The 23,289-nt window shown below is 47.6% G+C and overlaps 1 pseudogene across 1 annotated transcript; it reads right to left on the bottom strand.

Moving 5' to 3' along the window:
- Nucleotides 1-3,478: 3,478 nt before the first annotated feature.
- Nucleotides 3,479-14,904, bottom strand: LOC143985989 (small ribosomal subunit protein uS7-like; annotated as a pseudogene). Its single transcript, XR_013276218.1, has 5 exons — nt 14,756-14,904; nt 11,291-11,498; nt 9,035-9,163; nt 4,554-4,652; nt 3,479-3,604 (listed from the first exon to the last, which is right to left on the bottom strand). The product of XR_013276218.1 is annotated as a small ribosomal subunit protein uS7-like (transcript).
- Between the last annotated feature and the right edge of the window lie 8,385 nt (nt 14,905-23,289).

Genomic DNA, 23,289 nt, shown 5'->3' with positions numbered 1-23,289 from the left:
TCTTCTGCCGGGCCACCGCGCCTTCTTGTAGCTCTTTTACAGGCGGTGGCCCGGTCTTCTGTCGCCGCCGACTTCCGTTCGTGTTCTTCTTCTTGTTCTTCTCCAGGAGATGTTGACACGTCGCTCCCTCCGGCCGGAATGCCAGAGCCGCCCTGCGCAGTCACTTATATAGTGACAATGGGGCGGGGTCACATGGTATATGTCACATGGGTTGGTCACATGGGTTGATGTCACATGGGGACTATGACATCGTAAGGGGGCGGGGTCACCATGTGACCAACCCATGTGACATATACCATGTGACCCCGCCCCATTGTCACTATATAAGTGACTGCGCAGGGCTTCTTAAAGGGGGCTCCCGGATTCCGATAAGCCCCCCGCCCGCAGACCCCGACAACCAACGGCCAGGGTTGTCGGGAAGAGGCCCTTGTCCTCATCAACATGGGGACAAGGTGCTTTGGGGTGGGGGGGCCGCGCGGCCCCCCCTTCCCCAAGGCACCCCCCCATGTTGAGGGCACGCGGCCTGGTACGGCTCAGGAGGGGGGGGGGCGCTCGCTCGCCCCCCTTTCCTGGCCGGCCGGGTAGCGTGCTCGGACAAGGGTCTGGTGTGGACTTGGGGGGAACCCCCACGCCGATTTTTTTCGGCGTTGGGGTTCCCTTTAAGCCCATTCCAGGCGGCGGAGCCCGCGAAGTCTCCTTCGCGGGCCCCGCCTACCTGTACACGCGCTCGAAATGGGCGGATTTGCCTCCTCCTTACGTGGGCGAGTCCGTTCATTTCAAAAGTTGAGCGAACTGTTTGCCCAACCTTGTTCGTCAAACAGTCCGCTCGTGTGTGGGCAAGTCCGCTCATGCAAATTTTGAGCGGACTGTTTGCCCAAACTGTTTGACGAACAAGGTTGGGCAAACAGTCCGCGCGTGTGTATGCGGCCTAAGTGTTTCGGAACATCAAACCAATTTAAACAATAGTCAAGGACAACACAAGTAAACACAAAATGCAATTTGTAAATGAAGGTCTTTATTATTAAAGGTGAAAAAAAATCCAAACCATCATGGCCCTGTGTGAAAAAGTGATTGCCCCCTAAACCTAATAACTGGTTGGGCCACCCTTAGCAGCAACAACTGCAACCAAGCATTTGCGATAACGTGCAATGAGGCTTTTACAGCGTCCTGGAGGAATTTTGGCCCACTCATCTTTGCAGAATTGTCCTAATTCAGTTACATTAGAGGGTTTTCGAGCATGAACGGCCTTTTTAAGGTCATACCACAACATCTCAATAGGATTCAGGTCAGGACTTTGGCTAGGCCACTCCAAAGTCTTCATTTTGTTTTTCTTCAGCCATTCGGTGGTGGACTTGCTGGTGTGTTTAGGATCATTGTCCTGCTGCAGAACCCAAGTTCGTTTCAGCTTGAGTACACGAACAGATGGTCGGACATTCTCCTTCAGGATCTCTTGGTAGACAGCAGAATTCATAGTTCCTTTTATCACAGCAAGTCTTCCAGGTCCTGAAGCAGCAAAACAGCCCCAGACCATCACACTACCACCACCATATTTTACTGTTGGTATAATGTTCTTTTTATGAAATTCAGTGTTCCTTCTACGCCAGATATACTTGGACACACACCTTCCAAAGAGTTCCACTTTTGTCTCATCGGTCCACAGAATGTTGTCCCAAAAGTCTTGGGGATCATCAAGATGTGTTGTGGAGAAATTGAGACGAGCTTTGATGTTCTTTTTGCTCAGCAGTGGTTTTCTCCTTGGAACTCTGCCATGCAGGCCATTTTTGCCCAGTCTTTTCCTGATGGTGGAGGCATGAACGCTGACCTTAACTGAGGCAAGTGAGGCCTGCAGTTCCTTGGACGTTGTTGTGGGGTCTTTTGTGACCTCTTGGATGAGTCGTCGCTGCGCTCTTGGGGTAATTTTGGGCGGCCGGCCACTCCTGGGAAGGTTCACCATTGTTCCATGTCTTCGCCATTTGTGGATAATGGCTCTCACTGTGGTTCGCTGGATTCCCAAAGCTTTGGAAATGGCTTTATAACCCTTTCCAGACTGATAGATCTCAATTACTTTCTTTCTCAATTGTTCCTGAATTTCTTTGGGTCTCAGCATGATGTGTAGCTTTTAAGGATCTTCTGGTGGACCTTACTGTGTCAAGCAGCTCCTATTTAAGTGATGCCTTGATTGTGAACAGGTGTGGCAATAATCAGGCCTGGGTGTGGCTAGAGAAATTGAACTCAGGTGTGGACAACCACAGTTATAGTATGTTTTAACAAGGGGGGCAATCACTTTTTCACACAGGGCCATGATGGTTTGGATTTTTTTTTACCTTTAATAATAAACACCTTCATTTACAAATTGCATTTTGTGTTTACTTGTGTTGTCCTTGACTATTGTTTAAATTGGTTTGATGTTCCGAAACACTTAAGTGTGACAAACATGCAAAGGGACAGGAAATGAGGAAGGGGGCAAACACTTTTTCACACCACTGTATCTAGAGTCCTTAAAAGCAGTGCAGGAAGTTCAGACTTGGAGTCATTCAGTACAGAGGCTGGTACTAGAAGAGAACATTAAAGTACCAAGGGGGCAGTGGGTACAAGCCTTAAGGATTCTAGAGACTGTCCTTGTCACCTTTGGGAGAGCTCACTCCGGATACTGACTCTGGATATATCTTCACAAAAAGGTGTCCCTGGACTTGTAGTTCACCAGAGACAAAATACAACTAGGTGGGTGCACCCTGAAGAGACAGTCAACAGTGTTGACTCACAACATTTCAGTTCATTTGGTGCATCCTGAAGCCAAGTTATACCAGCAGTCACTGACTTGAGTGACTGGACTACTGTGTACTGGCTGCAATGTAAAAAACACACACACACACACACACACACGGTTGGAGCTGTTGTACTAACTATCCAACGTTAGTGGGGGGTGAATCATTGTACTGAGATGTGTACAGACAGGGGAATACTCAAAACAGTTGCTGGTTTTCCAGCATGCTCATCCGACAGAAGGCGGGTAAACAGGCAGCTTCTGTTAGACACAGTGCTATACACACGGACCGAATAACCAATGACGCCTGAAAGTCAGTCCGTGTGTATGGGGCTAAAGGCCCCTTTTACACAGGGAGGATCAATTTTGACAGGTCCTTCTCCGCTCACTGTGCAGAGACAGACCTCTCCTCTATGGGGAGATTGGACGAAAAATGGACCACCTGTCCGATCCGCTGGACATAGGGTGAATGTATCGCCATACATGTTTTCAGCGGATCTTACTGAATCCGATGCCAAGCAGGTGTCATCAGACACATCCGCTTACATACAACTCACCATAGACAGAAATGGGTGGCCTGATCGGATCTGCCTGAAAAACAGACAGGACTGATCGTGTGAAAGGGGCCCCAAGACGTGCAACATAAAACATCTAAACACCAAAATAAAGTATATCACACCACAATTGGCTACAAATACAAGCAAAGACCAGAAATGGGTGACAATTTTTTGATTTTATTGCAAGATAAGCAACAGGAGGCTTTTGACAACTTTAACGGTTGGACTTGGCAACTCTCTCCAATTCATCTTTCTTCTTGATTGCGTAGGAGTTAGAGGAGCCCTGAAAGGAAAAAGCCAAAGATTAGACTTAGAGAAAACCTGCATTATTTTTTTTCCCTCAGTTTGGACCGATAAATATTCTACATATTTTTGGTAATAATCGCAATAAGAGTTTGATATACAGCAATCAGTGCAATTAAAAATGCATTGATTACTGTGTAAATGTGACTGGCAGTAAAGGGGTTAACCACTAGGTGGCACTGTAGGGGTTATGTGTGTCCTAGGGAGTGATTCTAACTGTAGGGTGTGTGTGTCTACACTGATCAGCGCTCTTGATCACAGGGAGCTGTGAATAGTGTCACTAGGCAGAAGGGGGAGGATGCTTGTTTACATTAGCATCTCCCCGTTCTTCATCACTGTGAGATGGTCAGCGCTCCCGGCGGCGTGCAACATACAGGTACGTTAATCTGCCTGTACATGCCCTTCTGCCGCAGTATCTGCACCAGGCGGTCGGGAAGAGGTTAATGCACCAATAAAAAAAATATTTTTACATATTTTTTGGGGATATTATAGCAAAAAGTAATTTTTCTAAATAGTTGCCATTTTTTGTTTATAGCACAAAAAAAAAAAAGTGGTGATCAAATACCACCAAAAGAAAGCTCTATGGGGGGGGGGGGCATTTGGGGTCTTTTAGACACCCCCCCCCCCCCCCTAAAGAGTACCTGTCACTGCTGATTATAAGGGATGTTTACATGCCTTGTGACAGCAAAAGTGATCAGATTTTATTTTTTTAAGGGACAGTAAAATGAAAAGGTTTACAGCGCTCCTGCAGAAAATACACACACAAGTCGCTCCCACAAATGTAAACTGTTAAAATCACAGATCATTCGTGTGAAAATACTCAGTATCGGCACTAATATCGATCCATTGCTAATATTTAGTGATTTATACTCCCAACTTTAGACACTTTGTTTACATCTAAAATTATTCTCAATGCACCCATCATTTACCTTTGCTGCATTGATGAGCTCATCGGCGACACATTCAGCAATGGTCTTAATGTTTCTGAAGGCAGCTTCACGAGCTCCAGTGCACAAGAGCCAGATAGCCTGAGATAACAAGAGCAAGATTTAGAGACAGAATCTGATAGACATAAATTGGGAAGATTCACAAATTCTAGCATAGATGTCCCTGCAGGAGCACTTCAAGGATAACTGTAGCAAAAGGCAAAATGCTTTGGGTATTGGCAACCATCGTTGTTGACCAGATATTTATTTTTTTCATTCAAACGCTAAAAGTGGCATGTGTAGCCACCCTACGCATGTCACTGCTCACCCGTATAGTTACATGCGATGAAGGGCCCCAATCAACCTTGGAGGCAGTCTGCATCCCGGGTCAGTATTTCTGGCTATATACAAACCGGCCGCAGCCAACGGTCCAATGTGCAAGTGACCATTATGCACAGTGCTGTGTCCAGACACATTTGTCACACTAGAAAAAAAAGCCACCAATTTGTCCAAAATGAGACCATATAAAATATACAGAGGACCTGTGGTTGCTTTGAAAAGCACTTGTTGCCCAAATGCCATTTAAAGTTCTGGGCATGTAGCAAATCTTAATGGAACCATCACTTCACTAGGACATTCCACTGTACCAGATTTTGCTAGCAGAACTCCACTTTGGTACCATATGACAGGTACACTTAAAAACTAAACCCTGGGGTCACTTGGAACCCCCCAAAAAAATTTGAGAATATAGATCTCTATTTTACACACACTTTTTTAGTAGACACCCTAGAAAATAAAATAGCAGTTGTTGCAATATGTCACACTCAGCAGCAAATCTTTCAAATGCAATAAAAAAAAAAACACACCACGTAAAGTTAGCCTTTTTGTATGTGAAAAAGGTTACATTTTTCTATCAAAAAATAAATAAAAAATCGTGATTCTCATTATGACCAGAATCGTGCAGCTCTGATAGGTATACTTCCAATTACAGCCCAAAACACATTCTGGTACTCTGAGTATGGAGCTACCACATGTGAGACGTTTACACAGCCTGGCCACTTAGAGACCCAACATGCAGGGAGCACCATCTCACCATCTAGGAACATAAATTACAATTTTCTGATGACCTATTACACTTTTGAAGTTCCTGGTTTACCAAGACGATTAAATTACCCACAAAATTACCCCAACGCACATTCTAGGAGGCATGGGCTGCAGATCAGTACAGGCGGTCCCTGGGTTAAAAGGATTGTAAGGCGGCGTACACACGGGCGGACTGTCTGCCCAAACTAAGTTCGTCAAACAGTCCGCTCAAACTTTTGAATGAACGAACTTGCCCACACACGGCACTTTTTGAGCGGACTAATACGGCAAACTAAGTTCGTCATACTAAGTCCGCGCAACTTTTGAAATGAACGGACTCGCCCACACACGCGGAGGACAGTCAGCTCATTTCGAGCGCGTGTCAATGGACTTAAAGGGGAACCCAACGCCAAAAAAAAAAAATTGGTGTGGGGGTCCCCCCCAAGTCCACAACAGACCCTTGTCCGAGCACACTACCCGGCCGGCCAGGAAAGGGGGGCGAGCGAGAGCGCCCCCCGTCCTGAGCCATACCAGGCCGCGTGCCCTCAACATGGGGGGTGCCTTGGGGAAGGGGGGGCCGCGCAGCCCCCCCACCCCAAAGCACCTTGTCCCCATGTTGATGAGGACAAGGGCCTCTTCCCGACAACCCTGGCCGTTGGTTGTCGGGGTCTGCGGGCGGGGGGCTTATCGGAATCCGGGAGACCCCTTTAAGAAGGGGGCCCCCGGATACCGGCCCCCCACCCTATGTGAATGAGTATGGGGTACAATGTACCCCTACCCATTCACCTGTAAAATAAAAGTACCCAAAAAAAAACACAACACACGAGATAAAATATTTTATTGCACAGCTCCGGGGGTCTTCCGTCTTCGGGGGTCTTCTCGCCGGACTCCTCCGCTATCTTCTTGTAGCTCTTTTGCTAGCGGAGGAGTCCGGCTTTCTTCCTCCCCGCCGCCGGCCTCTTCGGTTCTTCTGCCGGGCCACCGCGCCTTCTTATAGCTCTTTTAGAGGCGGTGGCCCGGTCTTCTGTCGCCGCCTTCGGTTCTTCTTCTTCTTCTCCAGGAGATGTTGACACGATGCTCTCTCCGGCCGGAATGCCAGAGGCGCGCTGCATTGTACCCCATACTCATTCACATAGGGTGGGGAGCCGGTATCCGGGGGCCCCCTTATTAAAGGGGGCTCCCGGATTCCGATAAGCCCCCCGCCCGCAGACCCCGACAACCAACGGCCAGGGTTGTCGGGAAGAGGCCCTTGTCCTCATCAACATGGGGACAAGGTGCTTTGGGGTGGGGGGGCTGCGCGGCCCCCCCTTCTCCAAGGCACCCCCCATGTTGAGGGCACGCGGCCTGGTACGGCTCAGGACGGGGGGCGCGCTCACTCGCCCCCCTTTCCTGGCCGGCCGGGTAGCGTGCTCGGACAAGGGTCTGTTGTGGACTTGGGGGGGGGACCCCCACGCCGATTTTTTTCAGCGTTGGGGTTCCCCTTTAAGTCCATACCAGGCGGCGGGGCCCGTGAAGTCTCCTTCGCGGGCCCCGCCTACCTGGAGACACGCTCGAAATGAGCGGACTTTTCTCCGGGCGGGAACAGTTCGCTCATTTCGAAAGTACAGCGGACTGGCCCACACATGGGCGGACTGTCCGCTCAAACCAAGTTTCAGCGGACAGTTTTACGGAAATTCCGTAAGACTTTGTTCGTCAGACTGTCCGCTGAAACTGTCCGCTGAAACTGTCCGCTGAAGCCCACACACGAGCGGACTGTCCGCTGAAACACTGTTCAGCGGACAAAGTTGGGCGAACAGTCCGCCCGTGTGTACGCGGCCTAAAGGTTTTTATTTTTTTCTTCTTAAAACATGTTATACTTACCTCCACTGTGCAGCTCGTTTTGCACAGAGTGGCCCCGAACCTAGTCTTCTGGGGTCCCTCTGCGGCTGTCTGCTTCCTCCCGCAGGCGCTTCTCACGCTCATGCGAGCTCCCTCGCATTGGTGAGAAGCACCTGCGGGCGCGCTCCCGTGATACAGCCGGTGGCTATAGCCGCACGCTGTATCACATATCCCCGCCCCCCGCGTCATTGGATGTGATTGACAGCAGCGCGAGCCAATGGCTGCGCTGCCTTCAATCCATCCACTCCAGCCAATCAGCGGCCAGGCTGAGTGGTGAAGAGGAAGTCGGGAGCGAGCGCAGGACTTTCGAGGGGTGAGGCAAGTAAAAGGGGGGGGGGGTTTGGGGGGCTGCCGGCACTGTCAGATGTTTTTTCACCTTAATGCATAGAATGCATTAAGGGGAAAAAAAACATTTACCTTTACAACCCCTTGAAACATGCGGCTTACAAATAACGCCTACTTAAAAACGGAAGGAGACAACAGGAAGTGAGAAGAAATCTACCCCTAGGAAGGGAAATTCACTCCTGTAAGAGTTATCCGGCAAAAATGTGTCTCCACTGATGCTTTATCACCAATCCAAATCTTTTTTTAAATCCAATTGTCACAGGGGCAGAAAGTGAGGTGAAATCTTCTGAACAGAGGCACAGACAGCAAACATTACAGGGGGTGTTAACCCTTCCCTATACAGAGCAGAGAGGAGAAAAAAAACTAAAAAAAAAAAAAAAAAATAGTGTACCTGTTCCAACTTGCATACAAAATAAAAACTTAAACCTGGGGACTTCCTGTACTCAGGTACTCTGATGGGCTAGTGACAGGTCCTTTATTGGGGGGGGGAAGTAAGGCACTGTACGATACATTTTTAGTCAGGTCTCCTATTCACACATTGAGGAGAAAGTGGAAACGACACTAAAGCCATTTTGGTCATTATTTGTGACTGGCTGTGCATTTTTATTAGCCCATCTCTGATCGGGGTAAAGAGCCGCGTCCCAAGGGACACACCTCATCACTGATCTCCACGTGCCCCCATGACATCCACTCAGAGGGACAGTGTTTCCGCCAGTGTCATTTTATAATAGGCTGGTATGGAACTGGTTAAAGTGATTGTAAACAATTGCTTGGAAAACCACCCATTTGCCCCTCTTTTTAATAAGTGATCACATTCCCTCTGTTCTCAGCTACATAAGACCTGGGGAGGAGGAGGAAAAGCAGCAGCATACTGAGCTTAGCGATTGACTGTGCAACAATGGCATGTCAGAACAAGTCTGGTCATTTGAGAGTATACAGAGTTCCCAACACAGCTACACATGACAGGAACGCCAGGGATTTTACACAAAGGAAGAAAGAAATCCAAAAGAACAGGAGACCCTCTTACACAAGAACATGGTACAGCAGACACATAAGGAATATGAAGTGTTGGGGGTAACAAACTTTAAAAACGACATCAGTTTGGCAACACATTATAAAAAGGACTTTAAAGTATTGTGCTGGAAGAACCAATTAAGAAACACTTCATCTGCAGTCACCTGATTGACTCTCCCCAGTGGAGAAACATCCACGGCCTGTCTTCTTACTGTTCCGGCTCTATCAATACGGGTGGAGTCTTCACGAGGGCCACTGTTAATGATAGCGTTCACCAACACTTGCAGGGGGTTCTATAAAAAAATAAATAAATAAATAAATGTATCAGAGGAAAAAAAGTATACAGGATCTCCTACAAAACACCTCCACATCTTCTCCCTAAATAAAATTTTTGCGAGCTACCAAATTGCTTATCCACACCCTCAGAAACTGTGTACCCCCTGTTCTCGTAAATGCTCTTGAATCATTTACAAGAACACATTCCTGGGATGTCTTTAGACATGCATGCTCTCCTCAACTGGCCACTGCAAGTGACTTTAGAAGAGAACTCTTCTTACCATTTGCTTGACCATGCATGTCCAACGGGATGCCAGGTATGTGTTCTTTCACATGCTTGGGAAAAAATTATTGACAATGTTGAAAGCCAAAAGCTGGGGCATAATACAGATCAGGAGGAGGAGAGGGGGCTGATTATGAAGTTCAGGCAGGTTTTAAAGTGAAGTTGCAGCCGTTTGTTTACGAAAAGTGTAGCTGCTGTCTTTTAACAGCCACTCAACTGTCCCACGATCTACGATTGTGCACTGCACATGTCGCATGTCCTGAATGGCAGAGCAATCTTTAGGGACCCGTGACGTGTCCCAGAAGATAGCAGGGAGAAAGAGGGGAGAACTTCCACTTGAGTCAAGATGCCGCCAGCAGAACCCGTGTAAAAGGGTCTTATGCGAAAGTTAACGACACCCCCAGATCAGTTTGCACATTGCAGTGCGAACTGCCAATTCAGACACGAATCGGATCGCACAGGTGTTAAAGAGGGATTCCACTGAAAAAAATAATATTAAAAGCCAGCAGCTATAAATATTACAGCTGCTGACTTAATAAATGGACACTCACCTGTCCCAGGATTCAGCGATGTCAGCAGCCAAGGCCGATCGATCGGCTCTCGGCTGCTGCCGCCATTCTCGGTGAGGGAATCGGGAAGTGAAGTATCGCGGCTTCACTTCTCGGTTCCCTACTGCGCATGCACGAGTCCTGCAGCTCAATAGAAATGGTCCGCGCTGTCTCTGGGATCCGTGTGCGTGTCCCAGCAGACAGCGCAGCGAGACAGGAAATGGCATAGACTCCCGTGAGAGTCTATGCCTGGACGCGAGTGCAAATAGCTGTCTTAGACAGGTATCTGCACCCCCTCCCCCCTGAAAGGTGCCAACTGACACTGGGGGGGGGGGGTGTGGTTTCCGATGAGCGGAAGTTCCACTTTAGGTGGAACTCCGCTTTAATACCCATGTGATTCAATTCTGGTGCAGACCAAAAAGGGTCCTGTCCAATTTGTATTGCATTCGGACCTGTATGGCAGAATTTGTAACGCCCAGACATTGCATGCAGTTTTCACAGCATACCGATGTGAACTGATCCCGAGACATGATTTGTGCAAGTGCCACATATGTGGTCAATAGGGCGGAGAAAGGGGTGGCACCGATGAAGCTGCACGGATGATCAGTGTAAATGTACCCTTTAACACTGGCCGGTTATCGGTTCCCTCCTCACACTGATAGTGGCAGGTACGCGGGATCTGGGAGGTCAATAGACGCCATCCCAGAACTGGACAGCCACGCTGTAGCCATCATTCGGCTATAGCGCGCATCCACCTCCCCCCGAAAAATGTCATCGAAAGCAAACACCTTGTTTACGTCCCCCCCCACCCCACCCCCCATCATTCCAGCAACGAGAACAAGCACAGTAGCTCCAGGAGCTGTCTCGGGTCTTCACTGGATAGATAACAGCAGCATTGGCTCCCACTGCTATCAATCAAATCCAGTGGCACAGGAACCAGGGTGAGTCCAGCCATGTGTCAATGGACGCAGCAGCGGGACACGGCATGGATAGCGGCTCTCTGTGGGGACACTGGAAGAGGAAGAGCCAGGAGTGCCACCACGGGACTCCAGAAAATGAAGATCAAGGCAGCTCTGTGCAAAACCCTTGCACAAAGCAGGTATTACGTTTATATATATATATATTAAAGTAAAAAAAAAAAAAAAAAAAAAACCCTGAACCTTTACAAACACTTTAAATGCTTGTTGACCCATCAGCTCTGGTGTTGTCATGCACTGGAACATTTACTTCCTTTTAATCATAAAGCACTAAAACATTACTGGCACTGTCATAGTGCACCCCATAAGGGGTTTTCTGGAGGAGAAGTCACTTACCTCACCGGTCAGCAGGTGGATGATCTCAAAGGCGTGCTTTGTAATCCTGACTCATCAGCTTCTTGCCGTTGTTCCTGCCGTGCATCATGAGGGAGTTTGTCAGACGCTCCACAATGGGGCACTGGGCCTTACGGAAGCGCTTGGCGGCATAACGTCCTCCGCTGTGTGGAAGGTACTTGGCATACTTCTCCTTAACAGCAATGTAATCCTGGAAACCAAATGGTCATGGTAAGTTCAAGGCAACACAGACAGATCACATTAAAGTATGCCTGTCATACACAATACAAAGCAGCAACACCGATATTAAAACATGTCATAAATTCTAGTGACCGCATACACAAGTCATTTGACTTCAGGTGGGTCTAGCGAGATGCCTGCAGCTACACATCATCCCAGTATATTTTGTTTCAGGAGGTAACCGGCTTTAGTGCGTTACTAAACCCAGGACCCTGCATACACTATATCTGCTCTCCCACAGGACATAGAAATGCAATTATTTTAATAAATATAAAACTGCTAAAAACCTTTTCTCATCAGCAGTATATAGCAGTCTTGTGACTTCTATCAGTGTCTGGTTAAAGTCTGTAGAAGGAGTTTTCATTCTACTCTGACTGTCCTATGACTGAGGCTGCAGAACCTCTGACTGTATGGAAAGTGCTGATTGGCCCTCACATGCACCATCAAAAAAAAAAAAAAAAATCTCCCTAGTAGTATACACCAAACTGAGCATATGCACAGTGACTCCAAAGGCTGTTCCCTCAGGAGATGGATTGGGGAAGAGGATCAGAGAAGACAGGATCAAACAGCCTTTTTACACGATGCAGAGGATTAACCCCTTAGCTTCCAGCGAGTATAACAAGCATGCTTTACTACAGTGGTTCTCAACCCTGTCCTCAAGGCCATTGACCGATTTAAAGCCCTTGTGCAAGATAAAAACTTGCAAACATGGCCTGTTGGGGGGTACTTGAGAACAGGGAAGAGAACCACTGCATATATACAGACTGATGTTACTGCTGTGGGTTTAGTAACACTTTAATGTAAAGCCCATCATAGTGGCTACATAGCGCCCCCACCCCCTGAGGGATCCACCGCCCCTCTCCAGCCAGTGTCTCCTGTTCTACTGGAGTTTCCCCCCCCCCCCTCCAAAGTAAAGGCACAATGTGCTAGTATGCATCGCATCCTAGCACATTATGTGGCACTTACCCGCAAATGGCCGCATCCATCTTTGCCCGTCTTCTTTCCGGGGCAGCGGACTTCGGCTCCGACTCAAAGCCACGTGACGTCACTCCTGCGCATGCAGTCACGACACACGCTCCTGAAGGACCAGCAAGGGGTGGCTGTTCCTTCAGAGTGCATGCGCCGATGAGTATACAGTAAATATCGGCTAAATGACGCACGTTTAAGGAGATATTTACAGTACCTGTAGGTGAGCCTAGAATAAGGCTTACTTAGAGGGAAGTTCACAAACTCTTTAAGGGCACAGACCCCTCCATAACCACTTTACGACCGGTACACGACGATGTACGTTCATTTTTTGAAGAGGGATATCTCTGTAACGGCAGCAACTGCTGCCACAACCGAGATATCTATCCCTTCAGGTGCTGGTCGTGTGTGCAATAATGGTGGTCTCTGCCGTGGGTTCGGTGCCATCCCCCCTCCCGCTGCTTACTGGAGTCGTCGGAAGCGGCAGAGGCAATCGGGACCTGTCATGTCCTGGGTATGGAGACAGGTGAGGGGAAGATGACCCCCACCCATGTCCATAGCAGGACGAAAGCGACGTCAAAACATCACTTCTGCCCATACTTCTTAAAAAGGTACATTTTTTCAAATTACTTTCAACTATGAGATCTGGGGACCTTTTGACCCCAGATCTCATATTTAAGAGGACCTGTCATGCTTTTTTCTATTACAAGGGATGTTTACATTCCTTGTAATAGGAATAAAAGTCATCCATTTTTTATTTTATTTTTTTAAAAACAGTGTAAATAAAAAGAAAAATATATATATATATATATATATTTTTTAAAACACCCCGTCCCGACGAGCTCACGAGCAGAAGCGAACGCATATGTGAGTAGCGCCCGCATATGAAAACGGTAGTCAAACCACACGTGAGGTATTACCGCGATCGGTAGAGTGAGAACAATAATTCTAGCCCCTAGACCTCCTCTAACACAAAACATGCAACCTGTAGAATTTTTTTTTTAATTTCGCTTATGGAGATTTGAGGGTAAAGGTTTGATGTCATTTCACGAGCAGGCACAATTTTGAAGTGTGACATGCTGGGTATCAATTTACTCAGCTTAACATCTTTCACAATATAAAAAAATTGGGCTGATGTTACGGTTTTATTTTTGTTATTCAAAAAAGTGATTCCCCCCCCCCCCAAAAAAAAAATAAAAAATAAAAGTGTGCTTGTAAGACCGCTGCGCAAACACGGTGTAAAAAAGTATTGCAATGACCACCATTTTATTCTCTAGGGCAGTGATGACGAACCTAGGCATCCCAGATGTTTTGGAACTACATTTCCCATGATGCTCATGCACTCTGCAGTGTTGAGAATCATGGGAAATGTAGTTCCAAAACATCTGGGGTGCCAAGGTTCGCCATCACTGCCCTAGGGTGTTAGAAAAAAAAAAAGTATATAAAGTTTGGGGCTTCCAAGTAATTTTCTAGCAAAAAAAACAAAAACCTGTATTAAATATGTAAACACATAATCTGAAAAAGAGGACTGGTCCCTAAGTGGATAAAGAGGGCCTTTCACTGCCTATTGCAGTCACAAGACTGGTTATTTCAGTATTAGAAGTGATATAGCACCTAACCTCAGGTACAAGGCCAACCAGGGGTGGATGCAGTAAAGATGGTTGCCTCAGACGGCAGCACCACCTGTGGGCACCCGCTCACACAGGCAGTGATGCTCTGACCCTACAGGCTCGTCCAGCAGAGCTCCGAGTGTCCGCTGCACCAATAAAGAAGATCAGTGGCCAGACACATTGTGCTCAGTGACACTGCAACCTGCAGTTTTACCATATTCTGCATCACTGAACGCGCCCAGACACTGCATCTGCCTGTGTGATAGCTGCAGCATTAGGCAGGGAGCTCAGTGACACCGAACCCATTATTTAATAAGAATCAGTGCTACTGAGTTACACTGCAGACAAAGCATCCTGTATGAACACTCTGGCCTTTAGTGCAGCTCCCCCCAATGAGTACTGCCTTAATTAGCCTCATGGGTGAGAGCACAACAGTCAGACAACCACCCTTGAATTCCTTTCTGATATAACCCAGGGGATGAGTTGGCCCACAAAACTCCATTCATAAAGACAGACCAAGGGACCAGGTGAAGGTAAGGCCCATAAAACCAAAATGGCAGCCAGAATTCATTCATCAAAAAAAAAAAAAATAATAATTTGGCCGGTATGGATCACATTGTCAGAAAATTCATTCCCAGCCCTCACCCAATACCTGCAGTGAGATGTCATTGATCTGGACATCATCGGTACTCCATTTCCCGAACAGTTTAATTTCAGGGGACTCGGCCCCAACGGGTACAGATTCCCAGTCTGCCATCCTGCAACAAAACAAAAAATGACGTTAGATGAACCAGAAGATTCCAACAAGACAGATCACCAATTCCTAAACCAAAAAGGAAAATCACTATATATTTTCAACAGCTGGAAACTTGCTGGCAATGGAAGCTGTCACTGGGCACTGCCAATTAGGTTTACATACGACTGTAGGGTGGGGACCTCCTTGGCTGTTTGGCGTGCACCAAGACTGCTTCCCAGCGGGATCAAAATGGGATGTGTCTGAGCTCCTCCTATTGCTGGGTACAGATGGGCTGAAGATCAGCCGGTAACATTCGGTCAGTTTATACAGCTGTGTCAGAAACTGGTCTAACGATCGGCTTTTACAGCCCTTATACACTGATAGCGCCCGGGCGTCGGTGGTAAAGTGCCGCTTGTTTTAGAGGCGCTTTTAACTGTTACTGTGGGTGGGCGATTAAAGGGTTAAAAGCACCTGTTGCAGGCGCTGCCCATTGATTTCAATGGGCAGGAGCGCATGAACCAGAGGTTCACACAATTTTAACCTCTGCTTTTCGGAAATGTCCGGTGTCACATTTGACACCTTTCAGGTGGGAGGGGGTGCAGATGCCCCATACACATACGATCCGAATATCGCACGACCGTTTTTGGTTAACAACAACAAGTAGAAATTGAATAGCCAAATAAAGTCACGAAAATTCTTTTACAATAGAGGAAAATAAATAAAAAATCATCGGAAGTGATGTCACGTGTTGTAATGTGTTTGTATTGTATTTTCGGATGACAACTGTACTGACTAAAAGAAAATCATACGATCTGGAATCGTACGAGGAAAATTTCCGTGAATGTCTGATCGAATATCGGATGAAGGGTCGTGATCGGCTGTTGAAAGTAGCGCACACACTATCTGAAAATCGAACAACCGTTTTCGTATGATATTCGGATCGTGTGTACGGGCCATAAGACAGGTATAAGCACCCATTTCTGGGCATAGACTCCCACGGGAGTCCATGCATCTTCCTGACCCGCCGGGCTGCCCGCTGGAACACACACAGGTCCCAAAGACAGCGCGGACTCTCATTGCGCTGCGCGACTCCAGCATGCGCGGTAGGGAACCGGGAAGTGAAGCCGCAATACTTCACTTCCCGATTTCCCTCACCAAGAATGGCGCCGGCAACAGCTGAGCGATTGCTCGGCTGCCGACATCGCTGGACTCCAGGACAGGCAAGCGTCCATTTATTAAAAGTCAGCAGCTGCAGTATTTGTAGCGGCTGTTTTTTTTGTGGACCTTCTCTTTGAGGAGCAGCGTATTCACCACTCCTAAAGCGCCTCAAAGAAGCTGCTTGCAGGACTTTTTTTTTTGGACGTCCTGCCAGTGCATCGCGCCAGTGTGCAAGCGTGGGGGCTTGCAGATGAGGCTTTTTTTCAGGTGCTTTACAGGCGTTATTTTTCGCACTAAAGCACCTGAAAAAATGCTTCCAGTGTGAAAGGGTTCTTAATAAAGAGACATGTTGGAAAAACAAGCATCCAGTCAGTGCTTGCAGCCAATGGCCAATTGGGGGGGGGGGGGGGGGGGGTAATCAGTCCCTCTGTGAAAACACAGTCAGTGTGGGAGATCGCTGTACCAATATTGCTTTTGTTAGGCCCCTTTCACACAGGGGTGGTGTCGACGGTAAAACCCCGCTTTTTTTAGCAGTGCTTTACCGTCAATTTCACAGCGCTGTTCTACCGCTAGTGGGACACTTTTACAAACCACTAGCGGCCAAGAAAGGGTTAAAACCACCTACAAAGCGCTGCTTTGCCGGTGGTATAGCCGTACTACCCCCAATGATTTCAGTGTGAAGGAGTGGTGTATACACCGCGCCAAAGATGCTGCCAGCAGGATTTTTTTTTTTTAGTCCCGCCTGCTCAGCGCTCCGGTGTGAAAGCCCTCGGGCTCTTTCGGGTTGCTATGCTGGCACTATTTCTAGCGCTGCAGTGCCTGCAAAGTGCCCCAGTATGAAAGGGGTCTGAGCGTAGGGATTTTTTTTTAGTTCAGCCCACTGGGATAAACGAAAAGCCCCACCAGTGTGCACCAGGCATTATTACTCCTGACCTCTCTTCTCTATACCTTGTTTGCACCCTTTGCCCCATGTCAGAAGGTTCCGGGGGATTACACGGGGCTTATGTCGTCTCCACCTCCCCCCCAACTTCAAGTGACTGATCAGGCCTGAGGATTGGTAGCTCAAGCTTTCCCAATAATAATAATAATAATAATAAGAAGAAGAGACATGTAGTAAGCAGTGACTGAGGCAGGTGCGGGGAAAGGGTGCCAAGGCAGAAGACAAGAGAAGAGGGCAAGGTAAAGAGAATGGAAAGGTGAAAGGCAGGGGGGCATGGAATGGGCAAGGGACAGGCAGAAGGTGGGAAGGCAATAGGGTAGGGTATGGGCATGAAAGGGAAGGTAAAAGGGCAGGGTGGCTCTGAGAAGGGGGCTAACATTAAAACTTGTCCTATCCCCCAGGGTGTGTAACATGTCAGAATATATGGCCTGGTTGTACAGCCTGACACACACCGTCAGATCCCTCCATGGTGGGAGGATTGGACACATGGCGGAGGGAGAGGAGAGCCCTCGTTACCACATTTAGAAGTGATTGGTGTCAGGTTGTCTTTATTCCAGTTGTAAAAGAAAGTGTACTCCCCACCCCCCTCACACAGGAATGTCCAGGCCTCACAGTGTACACACGGGAGGGAGAACTCGTGTCCCCCCCCCCCGAGCAAACCCCGCCTCTCCTCCACTCCCGGTGTCCCCCCCATACAAATTACACCGGGCCCGCTCCGCCCGGAGCCCCGTGTAGTGTCACATTTTGCTGCCTATCACAGGATGCTGCGGAAGTGACGTTGCCGCCAGAAATTGCGTACTGCGCATGCGCGATGCGTTCCAAACACTCGCGCCGTGCGTTCCAACATAGTTTCAGCAATACAGTTCAGCGAAACCATCACATAATGTTACGGAGTCCCAAGTTACAAGTCCCAGCAATGCAAAACCTACTAGGTAACAAGGGAAGTATTAGTGTTGTAACGAACGGCCCAGTGTTTGTGTTATGTGTAACATCACTTCCGTAACATTATGTGATGGTTTCGCTGAACTGTATTGCCGAAACTATGTTGAAACGCACGGCGCGAGTGTTTGGAACGCATCGCGCATGCGCAGTACGCAATTTCTGGCGGCAACGTCACTTCCGCAGCATCCTGTGATAGGCAGCAAAATGTGACACTACAATGGCGACCCGTCAGAATTAGTAGGGGGAAGAGGCGTCCCATCGCCGCCATCTTGCTACACCCCGCACTCCTCCGCAGTAACGACACACCGAGAAAGGGGCAAGCGGACATCTTGTTACACCAACCGGAGTTTTGCATTTCACTTCACAGTTATTATATGGTGAAATACAATGTTTGGAAATCTATCGGACTATTTACATGTTGAATTTTAAAAACAACGGCAAACCTGCTGATTTCACAGGTTTTCTAATCTGACAGAACACCGCTGTTTTTATAATTAAACATGTAACTAGTCCGATTGATTTCCAAATACTGTTATTCACCATATATCCTCAGTTTACTATTAACCACTTGCTTACTGGGCACTTAAAGCGGTAGTAAACCCGCTATTTTTTTATTTCATTTTTAACACCTGCAAAGCAAAAGGCATAATGAGCTAGTATGCACCGCATACTAGCTCATTATGAATTACTTACCTTAGAACGAGGCCCCCGACATCTGGCACGATCCACGCCGAGGGAGCTCACATGCTCCCTCTGCGTTTCTTCCGGGTATTGCGGCTCCGGCGCTGTGAGTGGCTGGAGCCGCGATAGCGTCACTCCCGCGCATGCGCACGGGAGATTTCTTTCCGGCCGCCGGCCACTGCCGGATTTTCAGGCCGAGAATCCCCTCGTGCGCATGCGCCGCTGCAGTCAGCGGCGCATACCGAGGGGAATATCTCCTAAACCGTACAGGTTTAGGAGATATTTTTTTTACCTAAAGGTAAGCCTTATTATAGGCTTTCCTGTAGGTAAAAGTTACAAAAAAAGAGTATACAACCGCTTTAAACACCCTTCCTGCCCAGACCAATTTTCAGCTTTCGGTGCTCTCACACTTTGAATGACAATTACTCAGTCATGCAACACTGTACCCAAATTAATTTTTTGTCCGTTTTTTCCCACAAATAGAGCTTTCTTTTGGTGGTATTTGATCACCTCTGGGGTTTTTTATTTTTTGCGCTATAAATGAAAAAAAGACCGAAAATTTTTTAAAAAAAACCTGCATATTTCTTTTTTTCTGTGACAGAACTATGCAAATTATTAATTTTTCTTCATAAATTTTGGCCACAATTTATACTGCTACATATCTTTGGTAAAAATAACCCAAATTAGTGGATATTATTTGGTCTTTGTGAAAGTTAGAGAGTCCACAAGCTGTGGTGCGAATCGCACAAAATTGATCACATCTAATGTACTGGTGGACTATCTCGCTTCTTGCAACCCGAACAAGTCAGGAAAGTACAAATACCCCCCAAATTACTCCTTTTTGGAAAGTAGACATTCCAAGGTATTTAGTAAGAGGCATGGGGAGCTTTTTTATGTTGTCATTTTTTTCCCACAATTCTTTGCAAAATTAACATTTTTTCATTTTTTTAAATTTTTCTCCACAAAATTGTCATTGTAATAGGTTATTTCTCTCACATGGCATGTGTATACCACAAATGACACCCCCAAAAAAATTCTGCTACTCCTCCTGAGTATTACAATACCACAAGTGTGGGACTTTTTCACAGCCTGGCCACATTGAGAGGCCCAACATGCAGGGAGCGCCATCATGTGTTCTAGGAGCATAAATTACACATCTAACCTGTTGACTACCTATTACACTTTTGAAGGCCCTGGAGCACCAGGACAATGACAAGTGGCACTGATGACAGATGGCACTAATGCGTGGCACTGATGACAGATGGCACCGATGACGCGTGACACTGATGACAGATGGCACTGATAAGTGGCATTGGTGACACTGACAACAGATGGTACGTGACACTGACAGGTGGCACTGATGACAAATGGCACTGATGACAGATGGCACTAATATGTGGCACTGATGACAGATGGCACTATGTGGCACTGATGACAGATGGCACTATGTGGCACTGATGACAGATGGCACTGGGGCAGGATGGCACTTTTTTTAACTTTTTTTTTTTTACACTTACGGCCGCTGCAGCCGTTCATCTCTCCCTTCTCACACTCTGTCTGTGTGAGGAGGGAGAGCGGCGCTGAGAGATGATCTCATATGTTTACATATGAGATCATCTCTCATTGGACACGGCGATTGCGCTGTAAACGGCCGCTGTGAGCGGCCGTTTACAGCGATCTGTGTTTGCCTGTCTCCGGGGCAAACACAGAACTTCCCCGATGCGCGGCGCGCATTGCGGAAGTAAACAGGACATCCAGGGACGGCCTCCCGGACGAAAGCGCCTGCTCTACGGCCGTCATTCGGCTATAGGGCGGGCGCCAAGAGGTTAAAAATAACTGTGAGATGCAAAACTCCAGTGGGTGTAACAAGATGTCCGCTTGCCCCCTTCTTGGTGCATCTTTACTGTGGAGGAGTGCGCAGTGTAGCAAGATGATGGCAATGGAATGTCACTTCCATTACCAATTCTGACGGGTCGTCAGGGGTAGCTGCATGGTGTGCTTGTATCAACTTTATTGAGATGTGACAATGAGAATCTAGCAGCAAAACTAGAGCCTGCAAAGGCAAAGCATAATGGACTACTATACATCACATAGTAGTCCATTGTGTGTCACTTACCTGACACAGGAGCCCGCGAAGTCGCCACTGTCCCCTGTAGTCCGCCTCATCCATCTTTTTGGTGGGGTCTCGCAGCTTCGCCGGTGTCATTTGGCGAAGCCGCGATGACGTCACTCCCGCGCATGCGCACGGGAGCCGACACGCGCGGCAGCTCCGTCATTGAGAATGCCGCGCTCAGTGCGCCTGCGCGCCGCTGTCTATGGCGCATGCGCCGTAGACAGCGGTGCCTGTTTTCGGGCAAATATCTCCTAAACCATATAGGTTTAGGAGATATTTCTTGGACCTACAGGTAAGCCTTAATCTAGGCTTACCTGTAGGTCATAGTGGTTTGTAAGGGTGTACAACCACTTTAACCACTTACTCTCCGGAAGATTTACCCCCCCTTCATGACCAGGTCATTATTTTTTTTTTTTTGTGATACGGCACTGCGTTACTTTAACTGACAATTGCGTGGTCGTGCGACGCTGTACCAAAATAAAATGTATGCCGTCCCCCCCACAAATAGAGCTGTCAAATGTGTCAGTTAGTGTCCGATCTGCACGCCGCGGTATCGCAGTCCCGCTATAAGTCGCTGATCTCCGCCATTACTAGGAAAAAAAACAAAAAAAACAAAAAAAAAAAACACATACATATATATAAAACTTTTGCACAAACCAATTAATAGACGCTTATTTGATTTTTTTTTTTTTTTTTAAACAAAAATATGTAGCAGAAAACACATTGGCCTAAATTGATGAAGAAATTAGATTTTTTTTTATTTGTTTTATTTCATTGAATGTATCTCACAAAAGTAAGTACACCCCTCAGTCACATTTGTGTAAATGTTTTCTTCTATCTTTGCATGTGACAACACTGAAGAAATGACACTTGTCTATGTAGCACTGACCCCCAAAGGAGCTGCTGATTTTAATGGGCTTACCGTTACCTTTTTGATCTCGATGCGTCTAGGGGTTTCCTGAGGTAGATGGCCCAAAAGAATTGTAGAAACCGACACTGGATCCGCTTTTTGGGATATTTATTGGAAGAGAGAGACAACACAGTCCCTCAATGAAGGGTGGAGGGTTAGGAAGGAAAGTTCAGGTACTTTTGGATCTGCAAAAGATAGGAAGTCTCTCACTATACAAAACCAGAGAATTACCGTTTCACAGCTGGATTCTCACAGCTTGTCTATAGACAAGACACACTTGTCTTTGTCCTCCTCACCTGGTTTCCCCCACACACGCTTGACACCATCTGACACCAAATACGTTTATCTTGGTCTCATCAGACCACATGACATGGTTCCAGTAATCCATGTCCTTAGTCTGCTTGTCTTCAGCAAACTGTTTGCGGTCTTTCTTGTGCATCATCTTTAGAAGAAGCTTCCTTCTGGGACGATAGCCATGCAGACCAATTTGATGCAGTGTGCGGTGTATGGTCTGAGCACTGACAGGCTGACCCCCCCCCACCCCTATAACCTCTGCAGCAATGCTGGCAGCACTCATACGTCTATTTCCCAAAGACAACCTCTGGATATGACGCTGAGCACGTGACCTCAACTTCTTTGGTGGACCATGGTGAGGCCTGTTCTGAGTGGAACCTGTCCTGTTATACCACTGTATGGTCTTGGCCACCATGCTGCAGCTCAGTTTCAGGGTCTTGGCAATCTTCTTATAGCCTAGGCCACGGCTTGACAAATTTGCTTTAAATCTAGGAGCCAACTAAAAAAAGTTAGGAGCCAGTTTTTTAAATCAGCTGCCTGGCGCCCAGAACTACATGTCCAGGGCGTCAGGTAATAGGAATTGCTCACTCCTGGTGCCAAACAAAAACAGACCGAAAAACAAAAGGTTTTTGTTATAAAAGTTTGCAAAGTGATATTTCTCCTTCACTGATGTGCGCTGATAGGTTGAACTGATGAGGAGGCACTGATAGGTGGCACTGATGGGCACTAATAGGCACCACTGATAGGCACCGAAGGGCGACACTGATGGGGACCGATGAGGAGGCACTGATGAGGTGGCATTGGTAGGCGGCACTAATGTGGAGAAACTGATTAGGAGGTACTAATAGGTGGAACTGATGAGGAGGCACTGATAGGCGGCACGGATGAGGGGGCCTTAATGATGAGGCACTGAGGAGGAGGCACCGATGAGAAGGCACTAATAGGCGGAACTGATGAGGAGGTACTAATTAGGTGGCACTGACAAGGAGGCACATATAGGTGCCACTGATAAGCACTAATAGGGGGCATTTATGAGGAGGCACTGATAGGTGGCATTGATAAGGAGGCACTGATGGGCACTAATATGCGGCAGTGATGGGGCTGCATTGATGATGAGTGCCCTCATTATTTGTGTACATTCCCTGTCACACTGCCCATCCACTCACCAGCATTAAGGAAAGGGTGCCAGGTCAAGCCTGCAACACCAGTACCCAGCTGTCAAACTGGGAAGGAGATGTCAGAGGTGGGTGGGCAGTGAGAGCAAGAAAGGAAAGCCCTCAGTCAGAACGGCAGGCATGCTGCGCTCATCACAGCCCTGCCTGCCAGAGGAGGGCATCAGAACCCACAAACGAGAGCTTTATCCCACTCCAGCAGGCTGCAAAGCTGCTGCCCCAATTACTGGGCTAGCCCGG

Source organism: Lithobates pipiens, unplaced genomic scaffold (assembly GCF_037356315.1).
Source record: "Lithobates pipiens isolate NorthernLeopardFrog02 unplaced genomic scaffold, aLitPip1_a1.2 Scaffold_1, whole genome shotgun sequence".
Lineage (NCBI taxonomy): Eukaryota > Metazoa > Chordata > Amphibia > Anura > Ranidae > Lithobates > Lithobates pipiens.
The sequence above is the reverse complement of the archived record's forward strand: the minus strand, read 5'-3'. Positions and strand labels throughout refer to the sequence as shown.